Source organism: Hesperophylax consimilis, chromosome 25, assembly GCF_061612785.1.
Source record: "Hesperophylax consimilis isolate HC1 chromosome 25, BYU_Hcon_1.0, whole genome shotgun sequence".
Classification (NCBI taxonomy): domain Eukaryota; kingdom Metazoa; phylum Arthropoda; class Insecta; order Trichoptera; family Limnephilidae; genus Hesperophylax; species Hesperophylax consimilis.
The window spans coordinates 4319605-4332058 of record NC_142860.1 but is presented as its reverse complement, the minus strand read 5'-3'; the positions used below and the strand labels follow the sequence as shown (position 1 = coordinate 4332058).

At 33.5% G+C, this 12454-nt stretch overlaps 1 protein-coding gene across 1 annotated transcript in view; it reads right to left on the bottom strand.

Moving 5' to 3' along the window:
* LOC149411448 (uncharacterized) overlaps window positions 1–8273 on the bottom strand; it is a 103951-nt gene extending 95678 nt beyond the window's left edge. Inside the window, exon 1 of the mRNA XM_089646774.1 lies at window positions 7951–8273. The gene's annotated coding sequence lies outside the window, so the exon portion shown is untranslated. The remainder of the gene's footprint in view (window positions 1–7950) is intronic.
* Between the last annotated feature and the right edge of the window lie 4181 nt (window positions 8274–12454).

The window sequence follows — 12454 nt, the reverse complement described above, 5'->3', positions numbered from 1 at the left end:
TCTCTGGATTCTCCAAATCTTGTAGAAAGTCAATAAAAGTTATTACCAAACTGATTACTTTATGTCTTTTAATTTATTTTTTTGATTTGACTGCTGATTAACCTTCCTACACAGAAACTGTGGTCGAAAACTCTACAAACCTCACCAAATGCCAATCGGGTAGGACCGACATTTATTTATAAAATGTACGCATGTATGTACGTGATTGCCACCAAAAGTTGATATAATGCATTGTCAACAACAACGAGTCTATCTGCTTGGTTTCAGCTGGTTTAATTTCCACTTCAATACCGAAAAATAGTGAAATTCATATTGTTATATTTAAAAAAAACACCTGGCGCTCATTGTTGGTTGGACGAGTGTAACGCTGATATGCTTTTAGTATGGCCCTGGTGAGAGACTTATAGATATTAATAATATCAAACGGTCAACTTCATATAGCCATAACAAATGTTTAATGACCATATCTGAATCAACAGGATCCATCTGACCACCCTTTTCCTAATCACCCCAATTCCGCAATTTCACAACTTACCCAAATTACCGTTTTAACATTGTCCGAATGGCTCCGGTCAGTTTGAGAATTTTATGGAGTATCACATCAAAAAGTGCTGTTGTGGGGTATCACATGAAAAAGTGCCTTTTCCCGAATTTGGGTAGATACCACACTTAGGACGGGTTGTTTTGGAGAATTTGAACAATTCATCAAATTTCAACGTTCATTTTCGGGAGAACCCGAAAATGAACACACAGAAGTGAAAGTCCAATTCAAGTTCTGTTATTATATCATTATAGGCTAGTTGCTTGATAAAACTGAAATAAAAACAGAACTTGAAAATATCTTTCGCAGAACTTGAAAATGAACGTTGAAATTTGATGAATTGTTCAAATTCTCCGAAACAACCCGTCCTTAGTAAATCTGTCGTTATAAAATCAAAAATGGTCGCCGTATAAACAACTTGGATTAATTTACGATTTCGGAATTTCATCAAAATAGTTTACAAAAGATTTGGTTAACAATCACCTTAATTCGTTGTTGAGGTTGGCTGCTTTCACGACGGTAATCAAGACGTTAAGTACAATTTGATTACCTTATCAGATATGGTACTGGACCATCTTTCACTCATATCTAAATGATAGACAATAAAATTTCGCAATGTTGGCTTTTCGAAACCGCCAGCCATTTCAACACTAGTTGTTTTAAATTGCTCGACGAATATTTATGAAATTGAAGTTGAAGATTGGTTTAAGTTTTTATAGGTTGGTACTAGTTTTCCGGCAAATAAAATAATGTTCACAAAATAAAAAATAAACCGTGTTAACGTGAAAGCAGACAGAAAATGGCTTAACCTCTGATGATTTGGATCGATATCCTGAGCACGGTTGCGCTGTCGATGGCCAAACCGATATTGACACGAAATAAATAAGAAATCGTTTTACGATGGCAACTCTGGCGGGTATTGTCTATGGTTCAATATTCCTAAATGTCAAACGGCTACATAAAAATACAAATAAATTAACAATGTCGAATTGAAATATATTCTATCTTTAATGAGCATTGCCAGTCTGCATGTAATTTTTGACACAAAAAGGGGAAAGAAAAATTCTTTTATGAGGTCTTTAACCACAAATTGTTGTAATTTAACAACTGTCGTTGCTCGAATGAATGAATTGATTGCGTATACGACTTCTTTCAATTTTAAGAGCTTCGTTAGTTCACCTCCGTTCATTAATAAGCAACTGATTTTGCATAACAACGACATAATCAAAAGTAGATGTGTGTATTGAATGTTAACCGAAGCTTATCTGACATCGTGCTAAGATCAGGTGGCTTTTGTCTATTGGACGTACGAAGATATTTTATTAATTTGTTGACCGTGCTCGCAAATATCGCCAACTGATCATAGATAACGGATTTAGTCAATATAGCATAGATGAAGGGTTGATTATGATAAGGGTTTTATGAAGGGTTTATTGTTGTTGATTGACCGTGCTGGGTCCCCTGGGGATACAAGGGCATTTTAATGGAGAGAAAGTACTGAACTTAGAGATTCATGTTGTAGGAATTATATTTATCTCCTGCAACTTTGCCTGATTTCTGATCCAGCTTATTTATTGTATATTCCTTATCATAAGCCCAGAAAGTAATAAAAATGCTTTGAACAGATCAGATATCCTTTGTGCTTTTTAAAATAATGAAAAATTTCATTAAAAGATATTGTACTGAACTTAAACAAATCAAACACAGTTAGTTTTTAGACAAAATTGAATTGCATAATTCGCAACCTGCGGTCGACGCGTCGAAGAAAAATTCAATCTAATCGCGATCAGCGCAACGAGAATTTTTCCACGCCGATTGTTCTAGGTCATTTTAAACTCAACATAGGTTCCATAATAACCTAAAACAATTGACATGGACGTAAGTACCTAAAAAAAACTTTGTTTTTGATGATCCTTTCGTATTTGATACAAATAATAATTTACACTTCGAAAAATGATTTGTTATTATCGATAGAAGTTTTCCAATGCAATCAATATTATTATAGGTATTTGAATGTTCTAACATTGCCTATGTGTAATTCCAATGATCAGGTATAGTTACTCGCAGACACACCAGAATGACTCAGGGTCTCGAGTACCTTTGAGGTTGGTAATATAATCTAATGTTTCTTGCATGTAACCAGAGATGACCTAAATGTTAGTCTTTTCTCGCTGGAATGCGAGATTAGAATGTTTATCAGATTCCTTCATGCGGAAAAGTGTAAATTACGAAAATATACGACTAGGTAGAATTTTGAATATTTTTGAATACCCATTATTTATGGGCAGTTTATTTAGCAAGTTCTGTAAAGGTTCCATTCAAGTTCTGTTATTATATCATTATTGAATGGAGAAAAATATTGCTAATCCTGTTTAGCATGCCGTTTCTTAATAAACTTTTAGTACATTCATAATATATCGAAACACGTGTTCATGCACCTGACGTAAACAATGACGAACTACGTGTTCCGATATCGCCAAAAAACATTCATGTTTTATTGCTAGTTTATTTGGAAACCTTTCAATCCATTCGGCCTGCAGTCCTGTTTTTAACCGAAATACGAATAATTCGAAGATATTTTTAATAAATTATCAAAATATAACATCTTTAAGTTTTCTCGATGTGGCTAGTTTTTTCACCTAACTGAAATAATAACAAAACTTCAAAATTAACTTAAAATTCTATGAAATAACTGACCCTACCGAATCTGTCTTTTTCTCTTTTTTGTGAGTTGATTTTGTGATTTGTTTAGAATAGAAAAATAGGAAAAAATCTCAATTTAAGTAAAGCCATATTGCCGAAATCAAAATAGATTATAATAATTGTTACTTTAACAACAAAAAACTTTAAATAACTAACTAATCATAAATCCGTTTGTCTGCAGGTAGACAGAGAGGATGGACTGCCAAAATCTCGGTCTTGGCTCACACTAACCGTCTTACCAATTAGATTTTTACGCCCGTTAGCTTTGCTGTGGTAAAGCCGGCCTTGAGCCTGGTTTAATACCGTTTTAATAAAACAAACGAACATGGTAATAAGACAAGTTTTTAATTGTTCTGACCTTACGAAGCGCGTAATATTTCCACCACGTTTCTTGGTAAAGGTGTAAATGTTTTAGCCATAAAATTAATAGTACAGACCTTTTCACTTAACATAGCTTTTTTGAAAAGTGCGTCAGTACCCGCAGTGAGTACAGAACTCAGCAGTTAGTCGAGCATCATACCCATCTGAACTTAGACCAGTTTCACTAAGAAAGGTCTTAAAAGTGACTTTATGGCTGTGGTAAGGTCTAATGGAATTTTTCTGTAAACGAAGAACGCAAGCATCGAGCACTGTAGAAAAATACGGGTAATTTACTTTATGTTTTTGTCAAAATAACGATTTTTAATTGAAATCTTAGGATTCATTGAAAAAGTTCCACAACAATCAAAAAAATCGCCATATTTTGGGAATGGACAATAAATCAAAAATCCCTAATTTCATCAAATTGTTAAGTTCATTATTATACCTTCATGTGTGTTTGTCTCTGTAACTGTTGCGTACCACTTTGAAAACAGCGAAAGTATTTGCCCCAAAACTACGAATATTTAAACCTGTCCATTGTTGAACTAACGAATAAATTTAGTAACAAAACTTGTTTTCGTCTGAAATATTGACTACGTAGCCTTAGTTAACTGTAAAATTGAGTATTTTAACCGAAAGGTTTTCGATATTAATTTTTCGTTGATTTTTTATTATCAGTTTTTTAATTCCTTCTTAATTTGAATGTGTCAGTTATTTAGAAAAGAATAAAGCTAGCCCGCATGGAAAGACTTTCAAAGAGGTAGATTCTTTTAGTATCGCTCTGTTGAAATATCACCACTTTGAATCGGAAAGTTGCTTGAAATGGTATTAGCAATGATTAGTCACAAGTTCCGATAGCCAAGAACTTCTTCTTATCCTTTAACTTTTCCATTTTCTTCCTCTCTCACTTCAGCCTCATACACACCCTTTTAGAACAGATCCATGGCCAATTTTAGTAAGACTAGAAGCAAATATACCGCACAGAGTTTTAGCGGCCGGGCGGAATTAGTCGACGAGTCACGAGGCTGCATGAATGAATTGTTGTTCCTTGCAAGAGCGTCGACCCGTCTTGCCACGCTTGCTACGCAAGAGTCGGTTTTACCCTCCGAGACGCGCCAAAACATGTTTCACATCTTTCACCGCAGATTAGCAGTCCCGACTGTTATGAGACTGAGAGGAAAGAGATGGGAAAGAGGAAGGCTTGGGAAGTACCTGCACTGAACACGGCTAATGCCACTTCAAGCAAAATCTCAATTCTGACTAGATAATCTTCGGGAGCAATTTCTCCAACAGTATACAGATTTGACGCATTAACCACAACATTCATGGTCCAGACAGGAAGTATTTTCTTATTCCAATTGGATGTTGCATCTGCCGGTAGGAAAGTAACTCAACAGCGGTAAGAAGACACCAATTAATTACTCTCTGACACGCTTTTCCCTCGCTTAGAGATTCCACACCTGTCTAGAAATAATATTAATTATGGTAATGGGCCTACAGGCAACACTGGCTATGTAAACGAGGCTATAATGATGGTACAGACGTTAAAGATGACCATTGCAAGATGAAACAGACACGGTTAAGTAGTTTCTGAACAGGTGTAGTATTGTGGAGAATCAATATTGTACGACGTCGAAGAGAAAAGTGTAGATTACGAATGGGAAGATGGGAAAGATTGAGGAAGAATGGTCGAGAGATTATTATTGTTATTGGTATAGGTTGATTTCTCCGTGTGGTAACATCTTATAGATTATATATATGTAGGGCAGATAGTGCATTGTAAATTGTGTTAAGTTATGTTCGCATGTTATAAGAAGGAATGCGAAATGTGGTTTAATAAGCATAAGACGTATAAACCAAAGAAATTTAAGGGAATAATATGAGATTCCTTTGCCTTTTACAATTTCCAAGATTCAAACCAATCTGAGGACGGGTTTCTTCACAGAATTTGAACAATTCATTAAATTTCAAAGTTCTATGAAAGTTCATTTTTAAATTTTGTTACTATCCAAGTACGGTGACACAACCGGCCCATGCTGAAATTTTAATAGAACTTGAACAGAACTTTCGAGAACTAGAATTTCAACTTTGAAATTTGGTGAATTGTTGAAATTTGGTGAATTGTTGAAATTTGGAGAATTGTTGAAATTTGGTAAATTGTTTAAATTTGGTGAATGGTTGAAATTTGGTGAATTGTTGAAATTTGGTGATTTTTGAAATTTAGTCAGTTGTTGAAATTTAGTGAATTGTTGAAATTTGGTGAATTGTTGAAATTTAATGAATTGTTGAAATTTGGTCAGTTGTTGAAATTTGGTGAATTGTTGAAATTCTGTGAGAAAACCCGCCCGAACTGCTGCACACAGGAGCTAAATGTTTGAAAAGGCGTGAATAATATGCATTAATTTTCAAGTTTGGATAGGAAGATCTCTCCAAGAAGAGACACAATGTAAATCAGTTTACTGGTTTTTGAAAGTGCCATTCTTTTTTTTAAATTATGCCTGTATCCATACTTTTACATTCTTCAGTCTTCAATATGAAGAAGAGGAAACGAAAATTTTGAACAGCACAAGTTACTCAAGAATATATACGGATTGTTTGGTTAGAGAACGTGGGGTGCATTTATGAAAACCAGAAACAGATAATATGCCTGAATTATTGATGGGATAAAACAGGGAGCACGCAATTATTGATGGGAAAAAACAGGGAGCACGTAATTATTGATGGGACAAAACAGGGAACACGTAATTATTGATGGGACAAAACAGGGAGCACGTAATTATTGATGGGACAGAACAGAGAGCACGCAATTATTGATGGGACAAAACAGGGAGCACGTAATTATTGATGGGACAAAACAGGGAGCACGCAATTATTGATGGGACAAAACAGGGAACACGTAATTATTGATGGGACAGAACAGAGAGCACGCAATTATTGATGGGACAAAACAGAGAGCATGCAGTTAATATTTCGATTAGTTGATTCAATTAGACATTGACATTACTTTTTACTCCATTTTTCATGGGGATCGACATCAAAAAAGAATTTTTGACGTTACCTTTTTTGAGTTCTTCAAAACTTTGACAATTATACAACTTCATTAGCGGATAAGCGTGAATCTGTCAAAAACAATTTATCCTACCTCTAGGATATCTTTTTAATCAATGGTTTTAAAATTAAAACACATTTTTATGAGTAGCATTCTCTCTGAAGCCAGTGAGACTATGGCATCCCTAATTGAGGTATGTTGTGAGGCTGAAGGTACTAGGGAGGGAAGGAAATGGTTAAAAGGAAGGTTGCAAAGAAGCTGACTATTCAGATCTGTTCACCAAATATGGCTAAAGCTATTTCAAGCAATTTCGATTCTGAATATAGCTCTTTCACCAGGATGATGCTAAATGTATCTACCGCTCTGCCGAAAACATATTACACATTATTATAAAATTATTAAAATTGTGAAATAACACAAATTAATCAAAAGGATTTGAATCCCCTCCTCCGGGTATGTAGCCGAGGATCGTACCCACTCAACCACGTAGGCCAAATGCTATCCATTCAATTAACTAAACCAAACAGTTATCATTAATTATGCTAACTATAAATTGATTAATCTAAACACAACATTTGTTTAGATTCCCCACATTTGTTTAGGTAAGCTTGTGGAATACCGCTGCAGGCTCTTTAGAAAAAAAACAATACTTGATTGTAACTTGTCTATCTAATGTTCACTAGTATTTAAATAGGAGCTTTAGGTATAAGTTTGGGTTATTTTTCCAACCTCAGAACTTAATTTTTATTAAGTAAACAATTGAACTTCAATGCATCTTTTAACATCTCCTTAGTTCTTGCTATAATTTAGTTGAAACCAAGTGCTATTTGTATATTTTTTTGCGTATTAATAATTAGCGTGCTGCAGAATAAGAGAAGATTATCTTTGTTTATTCTGTTGTCTAAATAGGAGCTTTAGGTATAAGTTTGGGTTATTTTTCCAACCTCAGAACTTAACTTTTATTAAGTAAACAATTGAACTTCAATGCATCTTTTAACATCTCCTTAGTTCTTGCTATAATTTAGTTGAAACCAAGTGCTATTTGTATATTTTTTTGCGTATTAATAATTAGCGTGCTGCAGAATAAGAGAAGATTATCTTTGTTTATTCTGTCTCTTGCCGTGGCATTCATTTCCTTTATATCTATTGATGTTTACTAACCATTTATTTATAAAATCAAAAATGTAACGACTGTAAACCTTAAATAGGTTCATGCGAAACTAGACAAAAATAAACCTGTCATTCAATAACCGATTATAAAACCATAACATTACCAATAAAATATTGATAAACTTACTTTTAAAACGAATCAAGTTGTTGTCGCTTATATATCCAAACGACAAATTACCACTTAAGTAAACAAACACACACAACAATAATTGATAGATTGAATTTCCACCCCAGAGTTCAGTTTATTAACACAAAAAAAAACTTAAAACTTTACTCAAAAAAAGAAACACAAAAAAGTTAAGGTTATTACCGTAACCTAGCATCCAAAAACAGCACTATTTGTTGTCAATATTTAGATCATGGATTGAACAGTCAAACTTTTTTCAAAGCGCCGTTTTAAAGTTTTTTATGGTTAGGTTGCTTTCGAAGCACCGTCAGAGCCTTTTCGGAAGGCCGCGTTTCGCCGGTCGGAAGTGGACTGGACAGGTATGCCTTCGGTGAAACGCGCGCACACCTGTGAGAGATTTTTCTCCGAAGTCCGGCGGAGTTTGCCGAAGAATGCCGAAGCTGTTTGACCCGGGAGCAGGTGTTAGATCTGATATTGTAGAGAGTCACGGTTAGTGTCAAGGTTTAGGTTCGATGCCGATCGATGGATGATTTGATGAAGACCGTTATTGACGGCTTATTCTTATTGTGTAACGCTGGTTACGATGTAACTAACTCAGTTTTATGTAAGGGGTTATGCAGATAAGTCAGAAAACTACAAAAGATATTATTCTTCTTCACAAGCCTTCAAGCTGACGTGGTTTTCTCTGCGATGTTTTTTTTAAATTTTTTTATTTTAGTTTATTTAGGAAACATACAGTTTTACAAAAAAAACAATTGAACATAAAATATAGAACATGATTTAAACCAGTTAAGTTCCATTTATAATATTTATAAAAGCTAGAAATTAATTAAAAGTAATAAAGTACATAGTGTATGTGAAAAATGATTATAAAGAGAATACTAAACAATACAGAAGTAATATTTATTAGGTACATAATATTACCTTTAAGTTTTGATAAATGTTTTATAATAAAATCTGTGATGGATGTATTGTGAACATCGTAATTTTATATAATATGTATAGTACCTTTAAATTTTGACAAATATAATAGTATATAAGTTTAGAGAAAAAATTGAAAAGAAATAGTAAAAGGTGATAAGGAAAGTGGTAATGATAATAAAATAGTAAGAAGTATGGAGAAACAATCTTAAAATGAATATGTCAAGAGATTTTTTTTGAGATCTGCCTCGGAAGAAATCCGCATCACGGGGGAACCATCATTTTTTCTTAAAAATATGTTGCAGTTTTTTGTCCATAAATATTGGACGTGGTTTTTAGTTTTCAGATCCCCTGCTTTCTTCAGTAGAAGTTTATTAGAAGGTGGGAGGTGGTCATTGAGGAATATGCGGCTTGCTACTCCTGGAAGGCCGATGTCTGCTGTGGTCAGGGTCTGGTGGCGACGGGCAGCTGCCAACAAAGCATCCTTGCGATCCCGCCGAAGAAGACGTACGATAATATTGGAAGTAGTTGTGGATGTTGATACAACTTTTGGAGTTGTAGTTGGCCATGTCGCACTCTTTGGATAAAATCAATGTCATCTTTTTGTATTTGGAATCCAACCTTCTGGGATATATTTTCCACGATATTCTCTCCGTGAATCTCAATATTATTCAGTCTATCAGATTGTTCTCGTTGATTATTTTTGGTATTTACTTCCTTAATAATCTCATTTAAATAAATAATTTCAACTAGTTTTCGACTATTAATCAGGAGGCCGCGGATTCAAAGAAAAAAAGTAATTTGATTAATTTGTTTCAGAATCAATTCATTAAAATTAATAAAATTGTTTATTTGCGGCACGTTAAAGAGAGAAATATATTCTCAGTACCGCCGTGGTGAAGGACCACACTTCAGAATTGAAAGTTGCTTGAAATGGCTGAAGCAATGTTTAGTGACGAGATCTGAATAGCAAGGTACCACTTACCTATCTACTTCCCCTACTCACCACTTTTGCTATTGTCTCACTGACTTTCGAGAAGTTGAGATTTTGTGTTATATTCATATGTCAGCATTAAAACAAAAATAATAATGTCTTCCCGGATAAGGTACCTATTTAATTACTAAGTGGTATATATATATATACTGTCGGTAACGCTCTGAAACGGTTTGTTTGAAATGAATTAAGTTTTGTTATCAGAAATGTTCACCATTCGAGAGGCTTTAGTTCCTCTTGCTCCGGGTACTTGTGCGGTAGTTTTCTTTGGGAAAAAAAAACAATCCACCCAAGTTTATTTTTTACCAAAGCCTGTAGTTCTTTTCACTTTGTTTTTCCCATTTCCTCAACAGTTTTAATATTTTTTAAAACATTTATAGCATAGTTTATTGGCATTTTAAAGAGCATTTGGTTCCTTAGAGCATGCAGCTACCTGCCTAGTTAAGAACTAATTTCGACCCGATAAGACAAACCACTTGTACATATTTAATCAAAATAAAATATTATGCATTGTGCACAGTATTGTAAAATTGTTACCATAGATTGAAAAATTAGAAAGATTTATTTATAACTACTTCTGTACATAGGTTCGCATTCATCAGGGCAGGAATAAAATCGAATACAATTCTTTTATCCTTGGCTGGAATTCACAACTAGAAAAACTTATGATAAAAACAATGTCCAGAAATCAAAATGTCGTTACTTAATTCAGATGTAGCCAATTATGCAGCCTAGGTTCTTACCAATACTATAGCGTAGGTTCTTACCAATTGTACGAGTATAGCCTAGGTTCTTACCAATTTTATATGCTAGGTTCTTACCAATTTTATATCCTAGGTTCTTACCAATTTTATATGCTAGGTTCTTACCAATTTCTTCGTTCATTTCTACGGTTTTTCAGTTCGAATCATATTTTTATTTATTTGATATTATAGAAACAAACAGTACATGTGTTACAGTGATGAAACAATATGTTTGGTATTCTGTTATTATCACACGGAGAAAACTTACTGATATAAAATTATGAAAATTTATTAAAACTCTGTTAAAATTATTAGTTTTGCTGTTAAAAACGGGAGTGCAGACCATTGACGAATAAATTGATAGATTTCATAACAAACTATCAGTAAAGCACAAATATGTTATGAGGAAGTCGGAACGCGTGTTCCTTAAAATTATAATGTTTTCGAATTTCGCCCATTTTATTTATTTTGACAAGGCCACCTGCGTGAACACGTGTTAAGATATATTCTGATTGACTAATATTTTGTTTTATAGGAAATGGGCATGCAGTCAAATTTTTTTGATGAATCATCGATGCTCATTTTTCTCCATGCAGTAAACTAATGTAATAAAAAATACTACAATGTAATACATAAATAAAAGATCCTGATAAAAAAGAGCTCTGCAAAACATCGTAACGCCACACAGAGCTTTCAGGGGGTATAGAAACAGATTTTCTTATAATGATATTATGAAAATCAGTTGACTATTTCTGACATGTTAACCCCAAAACCACAAACTTTTGAAGTTTAAATATATAGTATTAACTTTTTAAGTTGTTGAAACGTGATATTTTCTTTTGCATTCTCCTACTATCGTGTAGTTAAGCGCATTTTACTTTTAAAGCGAAAGTGTAAGATTAATAAAGCAAATAAATAGAAGAGTTGGCTCTTCAATCATATTAATGCGATATTTTCTCTTCAGAATTTTTTTCGCCAAGGCTGTTTTTACGAAGTGTTCGTGCCGAAACATCATCTCACTGAGAGTTCTCACATGAAAGTTAAGCACATGGTGTCTCAAAAATCATTTATCTACGACTTTTCCCGCGAAATAAAGCGGTACAGAACCTCGATTACGGATTCGAGGTTCCAGAATGCGGGTTCAAACCCCGACGTGAAAAATAAATTTTATTTATCAATTCCTTGAAATTTATTTATCGATATATTCTACGATTACCTAAGTCTTCTATCACTGCACAAGCAACATCGTGCGCTTTTAATTGTGATAGAAGGAGTTTTCAAACATCTCCAGTCATTATCAAACGTTATTCGAAATCTGAGAATGTTTTTCTTTTGTTTGAAAAAACGATATTATTAAGTTTGTCAAAATAAAAAATTATAATATATATATTTTTATTTTATTTTTGGAATAACTTAATGATTAAAACATCAAATTGTAGAAAAAATGGGGGTTATACTTATACCTGAGGTTTAACTTACTTGAGGTAAGACTATTAGAAGAGTCGATAGATGTCGCACATTAATTTAAAATTGGAAATATTTATTGAAGATTTCATTTATCGAAGACTTTCTAGATTTCATTTATCAAATACACTATCTAGATTTTATTTATCGAAGACACTATATGATTTTTTATTATTTATTATATAAGTACATTTTTGTTTATTTGTTACAATATATATATATATATTTTTTTATTTTTTTATTGCCGGTAACCCGGGCGTTTATTGACATCAATATTTGTTTACAAATTATGTGCGCTACCCGACTCACTAGACAATTTCTGTTCTGAGCCGGGTAGCAGTATCTACTATTACATATATCAATAACAATAAAAGTGAATAAA